At 43.5% G+C, this 20,168-nt stretch overlaps 1 protein-coding gene across 5 annotated transcripts in view; it reads left to right on the top strand.

The window, feature by feature from the left end:
- Positions 1-20,168, top strand: part of LOC136174212 (2-acylglycerol O-acyltransferase 2-like) — an 85,482-nt gene that overhangs the window by 15,931 nt on the left and 49,383 nt on the right. The window contains exon 2 of one of the 5 annotated variants that reach the window (XR_010664389.1): positions 7,226-8,075. The exons of the other annotated variants lie outside the window; for them this stretch is intronic. The gene's annotated coding sequence lies outside the window, so the exon portion shown is untranslated. Of the gene's footprint in view, positions 1-7,225; positions 8,076-20,168 lie in introns of those variants that run through there. 5 annotated transcript variants of the gene reach the window in all.

Below are 20,168 nucleotides of genomic sequence, written 5' to 3'. Positions count from 1 at the left end.
CTAGTCTTAGTGGAAGCACAGCCTTGTCACAGGGAGCCCCACCATAAGAGGAGACACAGCCCTCCCCTCAGAGAGTCCCCGTTTAAATGAGATACAGTTCTGCCTCAGGAAGCTGAAGTGTGAGAGTAGACAAGCTCTGCCTCAGATAGCCTAGCTCTGCAGGGAGAAATAGCCTTTCCTCAACCAGATCTAGTCAAATGGGAAACACAGACTAACCTCAGGGAGCCTGAATCTGAGGAGAGACTGACTTTCCACCAGGAGCACCATCTGAGGGGAGACACAACTTGCTACAACGATTCCACCCTGATGGAGTACACAGGCCAGGGAAAGTCAAGTTGAGGAAGACATAGACATACCCTCAGGGACCCCCAATCTAAAGGGTGACACAGCCCTGCCTCAGGGAGCCCCACTCTGAGGAGAAGCACAGTCCTACCTCAGGTATTTCCAGTCTCAAGGGAGAACAATCTTACCTCAAGGTGCCAAGTTGTTAGCATAGACACATTGTGCCTCAGGTAGCCTCATCTGAGGATAGACACAGCCTTTCCTCAGTGAGACCTAGTTTAAGGGGAGGAACAGCCTTGTCTCAGGGAGACTGAATCTGAGGGGAGACGGCACTGCTGATGGGAAGCCTCATCTGAGGGGAGATACAAGTCTGTCTCAGGGAGATCCAGTGAGGTGAGAGACAGCCTCTCCTCAGCAAGGGCCAGTCTGTGGAGAGATATATGCCTGTACCAGGAATTCCCAGTCTAAGAGGAGAAACATCCTTGCCTCAGGGAGCCCCACTTTGAGAGGAGACACATCCATCCCCTCAAAGAAGAAAGAATGTGTTAGTGGCTCAGTTGTGTCTGACTCTTTGCAACCCCATGGACTATAGCCGCCAGGCTTCTCTGTCCGTGGAATTCTTCAGGCAAGAATACTGGAGTGGGTTGCCATGCCCTTCTCCAGGTGATATTCCCAACCCAGGGGTCAAATCCAGGTCTCCTGCATTGCAGTCAGATTCTTTACCGTCTGAGCCATCAGGGAAGTCCGAGCCATCAGGGAAGTCCCTCCCATCAGAAACCCCCAGTCTAGATGAGACACAGTCTTGCCTCAGGAAGTTAAAGGGTGAGAGTATACACAGCCCTGCCTCAGAAAGATCTAGACAGAGGGGAGATGCAACTGTACCTCAGGGATTTGCCATTTCAGGAGAGATATAGCCCTGTGTGAGGAAACCCCAGTCTGATAGGATGTGCAACCTTGCTCTCAGGGATCCCTAGTCTGAGGGGATACATAACCCTGCCTCAGGAAGCACCAGTCTGAGAAGATTCACAGTCTTACCCTCAGGGAGACTCAGTCTGAGGGTAGACACTGACCTTTCCCAAGAAGATCCAGTCTGAAGGAAAGGACAGCCTTCCCTTAGGGAACTGCACCTGAGGGAGGCACAGCTCTGCTCTCAGACAGACTCACTCTAAAGAAGACAAAGTTGTGCTTCAGGAGTACACATAGCCCTACCTCAGAAAGACCTAGTCTGAGGGGAAACACAGCCCTGCCCCAGGGATCCCCAGTCTAAGGAAGACACATTCCTGCCCTCTGGGACTTCTTATCTAAGGGGAGACATAACCCTGCTTCAGGGAGATCTTGTCTGAGGGGAGACAGAGCCCAGCCTCATGGAGCCTCAATCTGAAAAGCTGCTCGGCCTCAGGTCACCCCAGTCTGAGGGGAGACACAGCCTTTCCTCAGGAAGCTTGGATCTGTGAAGAGACAGCTCCACCAACAGGAAGTCTCTTCTGAGGGGAGAAATAACCCTGCCCCAGGAATCCTCAAATTGAGGAGGTACATGGTCCTGCCTCAGGGAGCAGCAGTATGAGGTGAAACATAACCTCTTTCAGGGATTTCCAGTCTCTGGGTGACAGAGCCCTACCTCAGGATCCCCTGTCTATGGTGAAACACAGCACAGTGTGAGAGTAGACACAACCCTGCCTTAAGGAACCCCAATTTGAGGGGACACATAGCCTTGCTTGAAGAAGATTCATTCTGAGTGGAGATACAAACAAAATTGTCTTTAGTTTAATAGAAACTCTCAACTCCTCTCTAGAATGGGGGAGGGGGGAGGCTCTGCAGGTCAGCTGAAGGGAGAAGGGGGGGAAGTACACTTGGACTGTGGGACCCCCTCCTACAGACACTGAAACTCTTCTAGTTATGCCATCTGAGATTCTCTGAAAACTTGCACAAGAGGTTAAGATCACATCCCCAGGGTTTTATACCTGGCACTGATTCTTCCTGGCAATATGACCTTTAACAAGTTACTTAACCTCCCTGAGCCTCATTGCCTCACCTGTAACATGAATATGATAGCAACTTCTAGTTCCAAAAGATTGTTAGGAGAAGTATAGGAGATATTACATTAAAGTAACTATGGCAGTTGGCAATGCAAACCAAGGATATTTTTATTATTTCAGAATCTTGAAGTTGCCTAACTTCTTAAAACCCATCATCCAATCAGGGTGAAAGGGAGGCAGTAAGAGCACTTACCTGCAGGTATGACCATGGGCATGGATACCTGCCCTTAGGCAGGGCTGTGTCCTCCTGAGACTGGAAATCCCTGAAGCAAAGTATGTCTCCCCTCATACTGCTGCTCCCTGAGATATGGCAATGTACCCCCTCATTTGGGGATCCTTTGCATTCAAATACCAGCTCTCTTAGCAGCCTGCAATGTGACCTCACAGATTATATCTATATCTGGAATATTTTGCATTTCCAAGAAACTCACATATGTTAGTCCTGCCCTGGGAGAGGGCTGAGCAAGGACTTCTCAGATCCATGTTACCATGAGATGTTAGGATTACAGAACTTCTTAGTAGGAAGGATGATTTTCTCTTGTTGTAGCCACGTGTTCTGGGAAACAAACTCACTCAGAATGACAATGCAGATAGTGGAGTGCAGTTTATTACACTGGCAGGCCCAAGGAAGAGTCTCCTCTTAACCAAGGACCCTGACCAGTTCTTCTGAAAACCTTATATAGCCTAAGTGTATGTGCCCAAACCCACCTCCCCAAATTCCCTGGAACTAGTCTGAACAAAGGAAAAGAAAGATACAATCAAAGTTAACCCATGATTCATATGCTTTAAGCCTAGGTAGTTAACAGTGGACAGTTATCAATAGGCCTGTGGTCATACCCCAATAAGCATAATAGAATTTGTGATTCTATTCAGTTACACAGATAATTAGGGTATTCTTTTAGGCAACAGAGAGTCTAGGTACGAGCCCTGGAGCTCTTCCATCCAAGGGTCCTGGTTTTCCAGTTGGTGTGTCATTTCCATAGATACTGGGCATATAGCTCAAAGTCCACAGTCCAACCCAAGATGGAGTCCTGTTTTCAAGAGGGAGTCTGTTCTGTCTGTTTCCTCCTTCATTCCCCGCTCTTGCTACTCTTAACTCATAGTATGAGCATCATTCATAGGGATATATTGCACCCTGACTCTCTGACCTCCAATTTGGGAGAACGACATCAACCTTTGGGTTACAAAGTTCATAATACATTGTAAAATAAGGGGTCCACAAAGCAGAACTATCAAGGCAACTTTAACAATGGTAAAGGTAGTTTTCCACCAATCACCCTTCACCCAAGATAATACTGAAATCCAAAAAGGAAGATTATCATCAGACATAACTTTTACCTCACCTTTCATGTCACCTAGGGTGGCTGATATATGGCCAGATAAATCAGGCCATATATCACATAATATACACACAACATTCAACTTTAATTATAGCACAGTTCCCTCTTTGTACTGAAACTATGGTTAGTCTCAGGATGATACCAGCAAGTCCTTGTAGCAGCAGTTGATTATAGAGCTTCATCTCTTTTTCTTCTTTAAGATGATCTTGGTTTCCCGGGGATCAGTGGGGGCCCTCTGTGTAGTCCCCTTGGTGTCCTCCAGGTCTGCATGGTATGCACTCTTCACCCTCATGTGGTGGATCCAGGGGGTGACACCTGCAGTTTTAACTGCAGTAGGGCTTGTTAGAACCACAGTATACGGACCCTTCCAATGTGGGGCCAAGAAGTCGTGTTTCCAGTCCTTGACCCCACCTGATCCCCAGGTACAAATTCACGAATCTGTTCCCCAAGGGGGAATGGCACCCTTTCTTGTACAAACTTAGTTACCTGATTTATTACCTTACCCAGTTGTTCCATCTGCTGTGAAATCTCATCTCCCCTTACCTGAGGCAAATTTGTTGACACCTGTTTTATTATGGGAGAGGGCCTCCCATACACAATTTTGTACAGAGAAGAGCCATGGGACCATGGGGTCATCCTGGGTCTGAGCAGAGCCGTTGGAAACAAGTCCACCCAGGAGCAGCCAATCTCTAAGATCCACTTGGAAAGTCTCTTTAAGTGTCCATTTGGTTCCTTCCACCATGCCAGAACTCTGGGGCCTATATGCTGTCTGTAATTTCCACTTGATGTTTAAAGTTTTGCTTACTTGTTATACTAAATCAGCTATGAAAGCCAGGCCATTGTCCAATTCAATGCTGCTGGGAAATCCAAATCTGGGAACTATCTCCCTAAGCAGGAACCAGGCTACTTTTGATACTCTTTCAGTCCAGGTAGGAAAAGCTTCTACCCATCCTGAGAATGTACATACTATGACCAGCAGGTAATGGTAGTGTCAGTGAGGTTTCATTTCAGTGAAGTCCACTTCCAGGTATTCAAAGGGCAGCATGCCTTTTAGCTGAATCCCTGGAGGTTTCTGTCTGTGCCAAGAGGCAGCACTGACCTGTGAGCAGGCAGTGCAGTTCTGAGATTTTGTCCTGCATAGGGAAGAGAGGCGGGGAACCAAGAAGTATTTTCAAATTAGCTCTTCCAGTTTATCATGGCCTAGATGAGTCGCTTGGTGTGTTTGGCTTACCAGAGTGGGTGCCAGCTCCTCCGATACCAATAATTTGCCACTTGGCAATTCCCACCATCCCTTTTCAGTCTTGATGGCCCCTTCTGCTTTGGCTAGTTGGTTTTGGGTTTCAGTGTATTTTGGAGAGTCTAGCATTAGCTCAGGTAGCTTCGCCAATATGAGAGCTTTAATAGGGGCTTCACTTGTCACCCCCAAGCCCTCGGCTGCTTGTTTAGCAGTCTCATCTGCCAGTCTGTTCCCTGAGCCCAGGGGGTATCCTCTTTTTGATGTCCTTAGCAGTGTATGACTGCAACCGTTTCTGGCTCCCAGGCAGTATCTAATAGGGTCTTAATTTCTTCCTTATTTTTAATATCTTTTTCACTAGCTGTCAAAGGCCTCTCTCCTTATACAGAGTCCTGTAGTGTGGCAAAAACATACCTGGACTCTGTGTAAATGTTTGTCTTCTTACCTTTTGACAGCTGGAGGGCCTGGATTAGAGCATATAGTTCAGCCTGTTGAGCGGACCAGTGTGATGCCAGACAGCTAGCCTCAACTATGGTTTTTTCCATGACTACTACATATCCCGACAGTCATTGTCCTTGTTTCACCAGGCCTGGTGCTATTGGTGTACAGGACCAAATCTGGGTCCAGGATTGGCTGGTCTCTCAAATCAGGTCTGGTGGCATATTTCCTTGCAATCATGTGAGGGCCCACCATCTCCCACAAGAAATAGAGTGGCCAGATTCAGGGCCTGACAAGGCTCAGTAGTAACATGGGGGATTCGCTTTCCCTTTGAATCACTTCGGAGGGTTTTGCGATACTCATAGCTTTTCGGGCCCCCTCTTGAGACCTTGTAAAATAGTCACCCGATATCTCTCCAGGTGGCCCCTCCCTTCTTCTGTGTTATAGTCCCAGCTGGGCCTCTCATCGGAGGTGGCTTGTTGTGCCCACCGCCGCAGGTTTACAGTCCCCTCGGTGCCATTTCTCTGAACCATTTTCTGGCCTCAGTTAGGATCCTGTGTTTTTCCTCAGTGCTGAAGAGGGAGACTAGTAGTTGAATTATGTCATCCTACGTAGGGCGGTGGGTTCGAAAAATAGTCTCTCTCCAGGTGGCCCCTCCCTTCTTCTGTGTTACAGTCCCAGCTGGGCCTCTCATCGGAGGTGGCTCGTTGTGCCCACCGCCGCAGGTTTACAGTCCCCTCAGGTGCCATTTCTCTGAGCCATTTTCTGGCCTCAGTTAGGATCCTGTGTCTTTCCTCAGTGCTGAAGAGGGAGACTAGTAGTTGGATTATGTCATCCTACGTAGGGCGGTAGGTTCGAAAAATAGTCTCCATTAACCTAATCATGGCTTGTGGCTTCCCCAAGTATGGTGGAGCGTATCTCTGCCAGTTTAATATATCCATAGAGAAAAATGGCTGGTAATAATAGGCTACAGGGGGCTGATGGTAGTCCCATGCGTCCTGAACTGGAGGCTGTTGTAGCTCTCTGAGGGGCACCTGTAGTGGGGTTCTTTCCCCCTGCTCCTCGGTGGAGCGCAGCCTCTGTCTAATTGCTGTGTTTTCTTCCCCCTTCCCATCAGTACTCACCGGGGGAGGTGAATACAATGTAGGAGGTCCAGCTGAGGTGGAATTCTGGGGGCGTTGACCAGAGGTCTCCATTGCTGGGATTGGAACCTGCCAAAATGGTGACTCTATGAACTCCAGGAGAGCTGGTGGAAAAGCAGTGGCTGCTGCAAGAACTTCAGTTGGCCCTGGATTGGGTATTAAGGCAGCCTCTGGTCCTGGGGGAGCACTGGGAGGCAGGCGTGTCATTATCCAGTATGAAGGAGGGGTCAAGTCATCCCCCCATCTACAGGTCCAAATCCTGTAGAATTTCCTTTGTTATCATTGTCAATTTTTATGCCATTAATATTTTTCCCTTTCCCTTCTGGACACAGAAACTTGTCCAAGAAAGAGGGTCTTGAGCTAACCCTAGCCATGAGTCAATATATGGATATTGATCCAGGTGTCCTGGCTCTCCTGTGACTACTGTATAGACTGCTTCCACTATTTTTAAGTTCATGGTGTTCTCTGGTGGCTATCCTACTCCCATAGGGGGCCATTCGACCTCACAGAGTATGTGGAGGCGGTTAGGATTCATCTTCACACCATAGTCTCCTCCAAATCCCTTCTTTAAATTTTTAATCATGCACTCCAATACAGTTGCCTTAGATTCACTTCCCCGTATCTTGCTTACCTTCTCAGACCTTCTTCTACTTTTCCTTTCCATTCTGTCTACGAAGTTCTCAGTACGCTATGTACTTCTGATATTTCCACTCAATGACACTTAAGTTGCCATTCTGCCTCCTTCTTAATTAGGGTGAGAAGAGCCTTACCGGTCAGATCCCAGATGGAGAAGGGGGATTGGTGTATCTTCACTTGCTGGTCAGCACAGCCAAACCAGAGCACCATATGTTCCAAGACTGTTTCGCTCTTGACTTTTAAAGTCCATTCTATGGAACTGGAGGAATCAACCTGCCTGACTTCAGACTCTACTACAAAGCCACAGTCATCAAGACAGTATGGTACTGGCACAAAGACAGAAATATAGATCAATGGAACAGAATAGAAAGCCCAGAGATAAATCCACGAACCTATGGACACCTTATCTTTGACAAAGGAGGCAAGGATAGACAATGGAAAAAAGACAACCTCTTTAACAAGTGGTGCTGGGAAAACTGGTCAACCACTTGTAAAAGAATGAAACTAGAACACTTTCTAACACCATACACAAAAATTAACTCAAAATGGATCAAAGATCTAAATGTAAGACCAGAAACTATAAAACTCCTAGAGGAGAACATAGGCAAAACACTCTCCGACATAAATCTCAGCAAGATCCTCTATGACCCACCTCCCAGAATATTGGAAATAAAAGCAAAACTAAACAAATGGAACCTAATGAAACTTAAAAGCTTCTGCACTACAAAGGAAACTATAAGTAAGGTGAAAAGACAGCCCTCAGATTGGGAGAAAATAATAGCAAATGAAGAAACAGACAAAGGATTAATCTCAAAAATATACAAGCAACTCCTGAAGCTCAATTCCAGAAAAATAAATGACCCAATCAAAAAATGGGCCAAAGAACTAAACAGACATTTCTCCAAAGAAGACAAACACATGAAAAGATGCTCAATATCACTCATTATTAGAGAAATGCAAATCAAAACCACAATGAGGTACCATTACACGCCAGTCAGGATGGCTGCTATCCAAAAGTCTACAAGCAATAAATGCTGGAGAGGATGTGGAGAAAAGGGAACCCTCTTACACTGTTGGTGGGAATGCAAACTAGTACAGCCACTATGGAAAACAGTGTGGAGATTTCTTTAAAAACTGGGAATAGAACTGCCATATGACCCAGCAATACCACTTCTGGGTATACACACTGAGGAAACCAGATCTGAAAGAGACACGTGCACCCCAATGTTCATTGCAGCACTGTTTATAATAGCCAGGACATGGAAGCAACCTAGATGCCCATCAGCAGATGAATGGATAAGGAAGCTGTGGTACATATACACCATGGAATATTACTCAGCTGTTAAAAAGAATTCATTTGAATCAGTTCTAATGAGATGGATGAAACTGGAGCCCATTATACAGAGTGAAGTAAGCCAGAAAGATAAAGAACATTACAGCATACTAACACATATATATGGAATTTAGAAAGATGGTAACGATAACCCTATATGCAAAAAAGAAAAAGAGACACAGAAGTACAGAACAGACTTTTGAACTCTGTGGGAGAAGGTGAGGGTGGGATGTTTTGAAAGAACAGCATGTATATTATCTATGGTGAAACGGATCACCAGCCCAGGTGGGATGCATGAGACAAGTGCTCGGGCCTGGTGCACTGGGAGGACCCAGAGGAGTCAGGTGGAGAGGGAGGTGGGAGGGGGGATCAGGATGGGGAATACGTGTAACTCTATGGCTGATTCATGTCAATGTATAACAAAACCAACTGAAATGTTGTGTAGTAATTAGCCTCCAACTAATAAAAAAAAAAAAGTTCCATGAGGGCAGAGAAAAATAAATAAATAAATAAAGTCCATTCTGCCTTGGTAGGCTTGATCAGGTGTGGATGAAAACACAGATGGGTTAAATATCCCATGTCCCAGGCTGTCTCCGGAAAAGCCAATTTATACTCACTTATGTATTCCCCTCCTTCTAGCCTGATAATTCCGAGAGGGTCCAGAATTTCATAGCAGATGGGACACCTCCTTGGGGAGGGCAAAATATGAGCACATGAAAACCAAGTTTCTTCTCCTAAAAATCCCCTGGCAATTGCTTGGTAATAATTTTCCCCAAGATGGCATGGACACCACCTCCTAAATGACCTCCACAAATTTCCTTCCTAAGCCCTAACACGCTCGTCAACCTGTGTACCAAGCAATTGTTGCCACCTGCCTATTCCAGACTCCTGTGTGTCTGCCCCTTCTAATCCCAGCCCAGGGAGGTGATCAGGCCCCCTCTTCCACCCTACCGGGTGTGTTCCTCCTCACCTGAGCACTCAGTTCCCCTGCTACCATCCACTACCTGCTAACATGAAAGGTCCGGGCATTGAGAAGCAGAATCCTTCCAGAAGGGCGAGGTGCCTTTCCCCCTCTAGAAGATCCGAGCCCCAAGGCCTTGGAGTAGTCCCAAATGGGACTTATCTCCTCAAAGTGAGGAGTTTCCCGGCCAACGCACCAAATGTAGCCACACATTCCGGGAAACAAACTCACTCAGAATGACAATGCAGATAGTAGAGTGCAGTTTATTACAACAGCAAGCCCAAGAAAGAGTCTCCTCTTAACCAAGGACCCTGACCAGTTTTTCTGAAAACCTTATATAGCCTAAGTGTATGTGCCCAAACCCACCTCCCCAAATTCCCTGAAACTAGTCTGAACAAAGGAAAAGAAAGATACAATCAAAGTTAACCCATGATTCATATGCTTTAAGCCTAGGTAGTTAACAGTGGACAGTTATCAATAGGCCTGTGGTCATACCCCATTAAGCATAAAAGAATTTATGATTCTATTTGGTTACACTGATAATTAGGGTATTCTTTTAGTCAACAGAGAGTCTAGGTACGAGCCCTGGAGCTCTTCCATCCAAGGGTCCTGGTTTTCCAGTTGGTATGTCATTTCCATAGATACTGGGCATATAGCTCAAAGTCCACAGTCTGACCCAAGATGGAGTCCTGCTTTCAGGATGGAGCCTGTTCTGTCTTTCCTCCTCCACTCTGACTCACTGAAAGAAGTGCCTTCTCTCAAAGGATGGCAGGCTGGTGGAGGCCCTTTGTGCAGCAGGGATAGGAGACTCCCCTTCTTTCTCAATTGCTTCTACTGGTCCCACTAGTCTAAACCAGGGTCAATAAACTATAGCCAGTATCTTTACAACGTGTAAGATAAGAATAACTTGTAAAGATGAACATTTGCCATCATTTGATGGTATGAACATTGACTGAGACTCAACTAGATGAAAAGTCAATCTCCCCAAATTCTGCCATTCTCATGAGTTGACCAGTAATATAACAAGTTATATTCAACTTTTTACTTTCAATGTTGTCCATTGAAATTTCTTCCTCTCTTGTTACAGAGGTATGTTCATAACATGCCTTCCAGAAATCAGCTGCCCCACATTCCACTTAAATCAGGCTCAAGCCATCCCCAAATCCACCCTGCACTTTGGAGCCAGAAGGACCTCCCAGTGTAGGTCTGACACCATCAGTCCCCTGATGAAAACTGCCCAGTGGATTCTCTTTGTCCTCAGGGTGCCTCTAACCCTTTGGCTGGCTTACCTCCCTTTGCAGTGTTGGCTCTGCCTTCCTCGCCAGCTACTTCCTACCCTCCTCCATCCTTGTTGAGCTTCCTCCAATTCCCTAGGGCATTGTGCTTCCCTTAGTGCCAGCATTTTGTAGAGACTGTTCCCTCTGCCTGAAAGTCCTTTTACCGAAATCCAAATCCTATTGGCCTTTCAAGAGCCCTTTCAGACTCCATGTCCTCAGAAAGACTTCCCTGATAGCACCCCCTCCGGGCTATCATGTGTCTCCTCTGGGCTTCCACAGTCCTTGGCTTCTGTCTACTCAGCATTCACCAAGCTTTTAAAATAACTGTGACCTCTCTTAACCGGGGAGCCCCTCAGAGCCAAGAGCAATTTGATTCTGAACTGAAGACCCTTGGTTCCCACTGGCCATGTTTCTGCTGACTCCTGCCACTTGGGGAGGATGCAGGCTACCTGTCAGGGACTGCAAGTCAGGGTCCCCATTTCATTCCTTGTATGACTGCAGGTCCTCATCTGTGCACTGCAGGCAGGGAGACCCCGGTCCTAGACGGACTATGGCTTAGATCAAAGATGGGTGTGGAACTCTGGGGACATGGGTGGGGTGGATGGGGCAGGAGGCAGCAACTGAGCTTCCACATGCTTTTATCATTGCTTCACAAGCGACACCAGACTTTGCATGATCTGAGCAATTCTATGAGCAAAATACAGAATTGCATGATCTGAGCAATTCCAACCAAAGGTCACTTTTCTGAGAAAACTGTAATCAGCCTGGCCCTGGACACTTCCCAACTCTCTACCTCTTCTTCCAGGAATGAAAGGACCTTGAAAGGCTATGCTTCAGGTGTGAGCTCAGGAAAATACACATACAACGGATTGTGAAAGGCTATGGATATGTTTCTGTCCCAGGATCTGTGTGTGCATTTGGGTTCATATCACTGCCTGCACACACCCCAGCATGAGTCTGTGTTAGCACACTTCTGTGACCAGTGCCTGGTCTCCACACACAGTCACCCAAGTGTGTTCCTGGCTCTTGGGTCTGAATACTTAGCTGTGTGCATGTCTCATGAACGTGCAAAGCAGGAGTCCAGAAACTACAGGAGAGTCAAGCCCCTCAGTCCTTCCAGACTGTGACATCCTGCTCCCTGGGGCTCCCCTGATACTGTACCTTGCAATCTCATGCCAAATCTCCACCTCACCTGCAGCTTCAGGCTCCCAGACAATCAGTGTCCTTACCCTGCTCCTGTCCATCCAGTGTTGTTGGGGAGGACCTGGGGTCCTGAAACATGAGGATAAATCTTGAGGGTGGTGAGGGAACACTGTTGGTGCTCCACCAAACTCCCTTCACTGTGACTCTGAACACCATTCTGGGCTTGTGTCAACCTTCCTAACACCTGTCCCTGCACCTCTCCTGGGTTTCCTGACTCCACTGAAGACACAGTCCCAGGAGCAGAGTAAGCGAACATAGCAAGTTTACATCACACCCTCCCGCTGCACCCAAGGGCCCCTCAGCCCAGACTGACTGGGGAAGCCCAGCTCCTTGCTCTAAGCAATAACACACTTGGGACATCATGTTTGCTGCCCTGCGGGATGGGCTGACACTGCTCCTGATGTGGGTCACACTCTGCTTATCTGCTTCCCCTTCCTCATTCTGCTGCCTCAACTTCTGCTTTAGCTTCTCCCATGGGCATTTCCTCAACAAACCAGACTCACTGGGCTCCTGTCCTATGTCGGGGTCTGCTTCTGGGGAATTTGAACTAAAAACAAGGAGTTAGAGTTAGAAACCACTGACCCCAACTACCTCTACACAACCTAGCTGAACAAAGAGCACAATGAGTCCACGAGGGGGCGTGTAATATCCAGAGGCTCCTCTTGGGCTGTCGTGTCCTACCTTCCTTGTTGTTGTCCCCCAACTCTCTCTATCTTTACTGAAGGCCCCAGGCCCTCTCTGAAGCACCTCCACAGTCCTGGGTAAGAAGGTTTCTCAGCCTCCTGGCTCCCTGTTGCTGAAGGTGTCTCCTTAAACCATCAGCTCCCCTTCAAGAATGAAGCAGTCACAATCAGAAAGCAGGAAAAGAGACATCCTTCCAAGTGGAGTCAGCAAGGCAAGAGTTGCTCTGCCAACACCCTCCACATGGTGACTTCAAGGTGGTGCAACTGGGAGCACATGGGGGTCCAGGGGACAATACTAGACCTTCCTTTCCTCAGAGGGGCCTTCTTATGGTAGAAAGGGCTCCCTTCTGGAATATGGAATTCTTGATCCCAATGGCATCTCTGTCATCATCTGGCTGAGTAACTTCAGGGAGTCAGCTGATTCTTGCAAGGTCTCAACATCCTCATCTGTGAAGCCAGAAATGGAGCATAGTAAATATGATATTCAGAGCACAAGATTCAAGCTGCAAACCCACCTATGCATGTGATACTCTCTCAGAATGAAGGAACCAGCTGCTCATTTCCTCAGCAGTTCCATTTCCTCCTGTGTCACTGGAGATGACCAACCTCAGGCTTGTGGGGATGACAGGAGATAACCACAGAGCCCTATGCAGTCCTGCACAGAGTCAGCTTTGGGAGATAGTATCTATTTTTCCTAGTGTTATAAGGAAATCCTAAAATATGATGCTGTTAAAGTGCTGCACTCAATATGTCAGCAAATTTGGAAAACTCAGTATTGTCCACAAGACTAGGAAAGATCAGTTTTGATTCAATCCTAAAGAAGGGCAATGCCAAAAAATGTTCAACTGAGCTCGTTTTACTTGCTAGTAAGGTTATGCTCAAAATCTTTCAAACTAGGCTTCAGCAGTACTTGAACCGAGAACTTCCAGATGTACAGGCTGGGTTTAGAAATGGCAGAGGAGCCAGAGATCAAACCGCCAACATTCATTGGATCATAGTAAAAGCAAGAGAATTCCCAAAAAATCTGCTTCTGCTTCATTGACTACGTGAAAGCCTTTGACTGAGTGGATCACAAAAAATTGTGGAAAATTCTTCAAGAGATAGAAATGCCAGACCACCTTATCCATCTCCTGAAAAACTTGTATGTGGGTCAAGAAGCAACATTTAGAACGGGACATGGAACTATGAACTGGTTCAAAATTGGGAAAGTAGTACGTCAAGGTTGTATATTGTCACCCTACTTATTTAACTTCTATGCAGAATACATCATGTGAAGTGCCAGACTGAATGATTCACAAGCTGGAATCAAGATTGCTGGGAGAGATATCAACAACCTCAGATATGCAGATGGTACCACCCTAATGACAGAAAGTGAAGAGGAACTAGAGAGCCTCTTGATGAGGACAAAAGAGGAGAGTGAAAAAGTTGGCTTAAAAATCAACATTCAAAAAATGAAGATCATGGCATCTGGTTCCATCATTTCATGGCAAATAGAAGGGGGGAAAGTGGAAACAGTGACAAATTTTATTTTCTTCAGCTCCAAAATCACTGTGTGTGGTGACTGCAGCCATGAAATTAAAACAGGCTTGCTCCTTGAAAGGAAAGCTATGACAAACCTAGACAGTGTATTAAAAAGCAGAGACATCACCTTGCTGACAAAGGTCCATATAATCAAAGCTATGGTTTCTCCAATAGTTGTGTGGGGATGCGAGAGTCGAACCATAAAGAAGGCTGAGTGCTGAAAATTTGTTGCTTTTGAATTGAGGTGCTGGAGAAGACTCTCGAGAGTCCCTTGGACTGCAAGGAGATCAAATCAGTCAACCCTGAAGGAAATCAGCCTTGAATATTCATTGGAAGGACTGATGCTGAAGTTGAAGCTCCAATACTTTGGCCACCCGATGTGAAAAGCCAATTTATTGGAAAAGACCCTGATGCTGAGAAAAACTAAGACAAAAACAGAAGAGGGCAGCTGAGAATGAGAGCATCACTGACTCAATGGACATGAATCTGAGCAAACTCCGAGAGAGAGGGAAGGACAAGGAAGCCTGGCAGACAGGGTTGCAGAGTCATCAATGACACACCTTAGTCACTAAACAACAACAACAAATGGGAAAGTAGAGAACAAGATAGAGGAAACCTATCTTGGGTGACCTCCTAGGACTCCCAGTAGCCTTGGAGCACTTGCCTGCTTCTGCACTGTCATGTGAGAAAGAAATACTCTTCTCTTTTGTTTGTACCACTGCTCTGGGATGTCTCTTTAGTCTTTTAGTTATTCTAGCATGTGGTTCTGGCCATGCTTGAACTAATTTGAGGTGAATGAAAAGAGTGTGGAACTAAGATACAGGAAAATAAAGTTGGGTAACATGGGAGGACGTGATCAAAGTTAAAGTATTCCAAAGTCCATTATTGTTTGTGAGGAAAATAGACATATTCATTAACTTAGCAATCTAAAAAGTATATTAACTTAAAACACTCACTGAGACAAAGAAATGGTAATATTGACAACTTTATTAAGGCCAGAAAAGAGGGAGAAAATGCATAGAGAAAAAACATGGCAAAGAGGAAATAGAGTATAAGATGGTAGGAATATTGCAAATATGTCAGTGATGGGGTTAATGGTTAGATAGTGAAGAATCTTCCTGCAATGCTAGAGACCTGGGTTCAATCCTTGGGTTGGGAAGATCCCCTGGAGAAGGAAATGGCAACCCACTCCAGTATTCTTGCCTGGGAAATTCGATGGACAGAAGAGCTTTGTGGGCTACAGTTCACGGGGTTGCAAAGAGTCAGACACCACTGAGCAACTAACACTTTCAATTCACAGTTCAAATGTAAATTATCAAAACTTTACAGTTAAAAGATAGAGTATGTCAGAGGTAGAAAAATAACAACTAAGATAACATACAGCTATACATTGTTTGTATAAGACATGTTTAAACACAATGACACATAAGCATGTAATAAAGTGATGAAAACTCTTTAGCAGGCAAATGCTAACCAAAATGAAGGTCATATCAGTATGTTATATCAGACAGAATTGACCTTAAAACAAAAGCCATTATTAAGGATAAAAAGTGGTCACTATATAAAAATAAATGAAGTAATTTACCAGAAATATATATAATAGTTTACATCTCACAATATAACTTCAAAATCAATGGAGCAAAACATTGCAGAATCAAAAAGAATGCACAAAATCCATCATCATCATCAGAGAGAGATTTAAAAAAAAAAAAAAACACGTCTAAGTAACTGGTAAAACATACGCATAAATGTTGCTAGGAATGTAGAAGATTTTAAAAATTAAAGATCTTTGGTTATGCAAAAACTTTTAAGTTTAATTAGGTCCCATTTGTTTAGTTTTGCTTTTATTTCCAATATTCCGGGAGGTGGGTCATAAAGGATCTTGCTGTGATTTATGTAACAGAGTGTTTTGCCTATGATCTCCTCTAAGAGTTTTATAGTTTCTGGTCTTACATTGAGATCTTTAATCCATTTTGAGTTTATTTTTGTGTATGGTGTTAGAAAGTGTTCTAGTTTCATTCTTTTACAAGGGGTTGACCAGTTTTCCCAGCACTACCTGTTAAAGAGGTTGTCTTTTTTCCATTGTATATCCTTGCCTCCTTTGTCAAAGATAAGGTGTCCATAGGTACGTGGATTTATCTCTGGGCTTTCTATTTTGTTCCATTGATCTATATTTCTGTCTTTGTGCCAGTACCATGTTGTCTTGATGACTGTGGCTTTGTAGTAGAACCTGAAGTCAGGCAGGTTGATTCCTCCAGTTTGGTTCTTCTTTCTCAAGATTGCTTTGGCTCTTCAAGGTTTTTTGTGTTTCCATACAAATTGTGAAATTATTTGTTCTAGTTCTGTGAAGAATACCGTTGGTAGCTTGATAGGAATTGCATTGAATCTATAGATTGCTTTGAGTAGTATACTCATTTTCACAATATTGATTCTTCCGATCCATGAACACGGTATATTTCTCCATCTATTTGTGTCCTCTTTGATTTCTTTCATCAGTGTTTTATAGTTTTCTATGTATAGGTCTTTTGTTTCTTTAGGTAGATATACTTCTAAGTATTTTATTCTTTTTGTTGTTATAGTGAATGGTATTGTTTCCTTAATTTCTCTTTCTGTTTTCTCATTGTTAGTGTATAGGTATGCAAGGGATTTCTGTGTGTTAATTTTATATCCTGCAACTTTACTATATTCACTGGTTAGCTCTAGTCATTTTGTGGTAGAGTCTTGGGGGTTTTCTATGTAGAGGATCATGTCATCTGCAAACAGTGAGAGTTTCACTTCTTCTTTTCCTATCTGGTTTCCTTTTATTTCTTTTTCTGCTCTGATTGCTGTGGTCAAAAGGAAACTATAATCAAGGTGAAAAGACAGCTTTCAGAATGGGAGAAAATAATAGCAAATGAAGAAACAGACAAAGGATTAATCTCAAAAACATACAAACAACTCCTGCAGTGCAATTTCAGAAAAATAAATGACCCAATCAAAAAATGGGCCAAAGATCTAAACAGACATTTCTCCAAAGAAGACATACAGATGGCTAACAAACACATGAAAAGATGCTCAACATCACTCATTATCAGAGAAATGCAAATCAAAACCTCAACAAGGTACCATTACACGCCAGTCAGAATGGCTGCTATCCAAAAGTCTACAAGCAATAGATGCTGGAGATGGTGTGGAGAAAAGGGAACCCTCTTACACTGTTGGTGGGAATGCAAACTAGGACAGCCGCTATGGAGAACAGTGTGGAGATTCCTTAAAAAACTGGAAATAGAACTGCCATATGACCCAGCAATACCACTTCTGGGCATACACACTGAGGAAACCAGATCTGAAAGAGACACGTGTACCCCGATGTTCATTGCAGCACTGTTTATAATAGCCAGGACATGGAAGCAACCTAAATGTCCATCAGCAGACGAATGGATAAGAAAGCTGTGGTACACATTTCTCCAAAGAAGACATACAGATGGCTAACAAACACATGAAAAGATGCTCAACATCACTCATTATTAGAGAAATGCAAATCAAAACCACAATGAGGTACCATTACACACCAGTCACCATGGCTGCTATCCAAAAGTCTACAAGCAATAAATGCTGGAGAGGATGTGGAGAAAAGGGAACCCTCTTACACTGTTGGTGGGAATGCAAACTAGTACAGCCACTATGGAATACAATGTGGAAATTTCTTAAAAAACTGGAAATAGAACTGCCATATGACCCAGCAATACCACTTCTGGGCATACACACTGAGGAATCCAGATCTGAAAGAGACACGTGCACCCCAATGTTCATTGCAGCACTGTTTATAATAACCAGGACATGGAAGCAGATGAATGGATAAGGAAGCTGTGGTACATATACACCATGGAATATTACTCAGCTGTTAAAAAGAATTCATTTGAATCAGTTCTAATGAGATGGATGAAACTGGAGCCCATTATACAGAGTGAAGTAAGCCAGAAAGATAAAGAACATTACAGTATACTAACACATATATATGGAATTTAGAAAGATGGTAACGATAACCCTATATGCAAAACAGAGAAAGAGACACAGAAGTACAGAACAGACTTTTGAACTCTGTGGGAGAAGGTGAGGGTGGGATGTTTCAAAAGAACAGCATGTATATTATCTATGGTGAAACAGATCACCAGCCCAGGTGGGATGCATGAGTCAAGTGCTCAGGCCTGGTGGGCTGGGAAGACCCAGAGGAATCGGATGGAGAGGGAGGTGGGTGGGGGGATTGGGAAGGGGAATACGTGTAACTCTATGGCTGATTCATATCAATCTATGACAAAACCCACTGAAAAAAAAATTAAATTATATTTTAAAAAATAAATAAGTAAAGAGGATATAAATATAAAAAAAAAAAGAAAAGAAAAGAAAGCTGTGGTACATATACACAAAGGAATATTACTCAGCCATTAAAAAGAATTCATTTGAATCAGTTCTAATGAGATGGATGAAACTGGAACCCATTACACAGAGTGAAGTAAGCCAGAAAGATAAACACCAATATAGTATACTAATGCATATATATGAAATTTAGAAAGATGGTAGTGATAACCCTATATGCAAGACAGAAAAAGAGACACAGATGTATAAAACAGATTTTTGGACTCTATGGGAGAAGGTGAGGGTGGGATGATCTGAGAGAACAGCATCAAAACATGTACATTATCAAGTGTGAAACAGATCGCCAGTCCAGGTTGGATACATGAGACAAGTGCTCGGGGCTGGTGCACTGGGAAGACCCAGAGGGATGGGAAGGGGACGGAGGTGGGAGGGTGGTTCAGGATGGGGAACACATATATAAGTCCATGGCTGATTCATGTCAATGTATGGCAAAAACCACTACAATATTGTAAAGTAATTAGCCTCCAACCAATAAAAATAAATTGAAAAATAAATAAATAAAAATTAAAAAATAAAATAAAAGTTAAAGTTCCTGCACCCAAGACTAGAGAATACACATTCTTCTCAGACTTACCAGAAATATCTAAAAATTGACCTTATGCTAAGCCATAAAACAAATATAAACAAATGCCAAAGACTTATACAAGTCAATGATGACAGTACAGTGATTAAGCAACCACTCACTGAAGATGATCGCCTATGTTCACATATTTAGAAACTGAACAATGGAAAATGGAAAAAATGCTTCTAAGTTAATTCATCTGTCTAAAAAAGAATTACAATTTATACTAGAAAATATTCAATGCTGGAAAAACAAAACATTACTTAACAAAGCTCATAGGATAAAAGAAATATTCACTGGGAAATTGATCACCTAATTACATACTTTAGAAACAAAGAAAGATAATTAATATTCTATTGATGAGTTTCAGGAAGTTAGAGATCATCCAGAGGAAACACAAAGAAAATAGAAGGGAAATGGGGGAGAAAATGCAAGGTAATTAAATAAAAAAAAACTATATATCAGAGATGTCAAAAAATTCCAAAGTTGCTTCTTTAAAATGGACAAATCTTTACATGTATATGTATAACTGAATCACTTTGTTGTACACTTGAAACTAATACAATATTGTGAATCAACTATATTTCAGTATAAAATAAGAAGTTTAAAAAAAGACATACAGATAGCTAATAAACACATAAAAAGATGTTCAATATCATTATTAAAACACAAATCAAAAGCATAATGAGAGCCTATCACAAAGGTTGAAATTTTAAAAGCTAATAATTACCAGTGCTGGCAAGGATATGGCTCACTGGAACACTAATATATTGCTGATAGAATGTAAGATGGTACAGTCAACTTGAAAAATTAATTTTAAAAAAAACCTAAAAAGCTTTGTTTCTTTTGATTACAGATGAAAAATAATTTTGCCATTTCTTATACAGTTAAACATAGATTTGTCTTCTGACCCAGCAATCTCCTCCTAGGTATTTACTCTGGTGGAATGTTCACTTATGTGCACACAAAAGCCTAGACACGAATGTTTTATAGTGCTTTTTCTTTCCCCACAAATTGCCACAAGCTAGAGATAACAGGATGTTGTGAAAAATGATGGTGTGTGAGTTTTGAAGCAGGGTAAGCAAAGATACTGTGGCCTCATCT

This window comes from Muntiacus reevesi, chromosome 9 (genome assembly GCF_963930625.1).
Source record: "Muntiacus reevesi chromosome 9, mMunRee1.1, whole genome shotgun sequence".
Lineage (NCBI taxonomy): Eukaryota > Metazoa > Chordata > Mammalia > Artiodactyla > Cervidae > Muntiacus > Muntiacus reevesi.
Note: the sequence above shows the minus strand (reverse complement) of the source record. Positions and strands in the feature narration are given on the sequence as shown.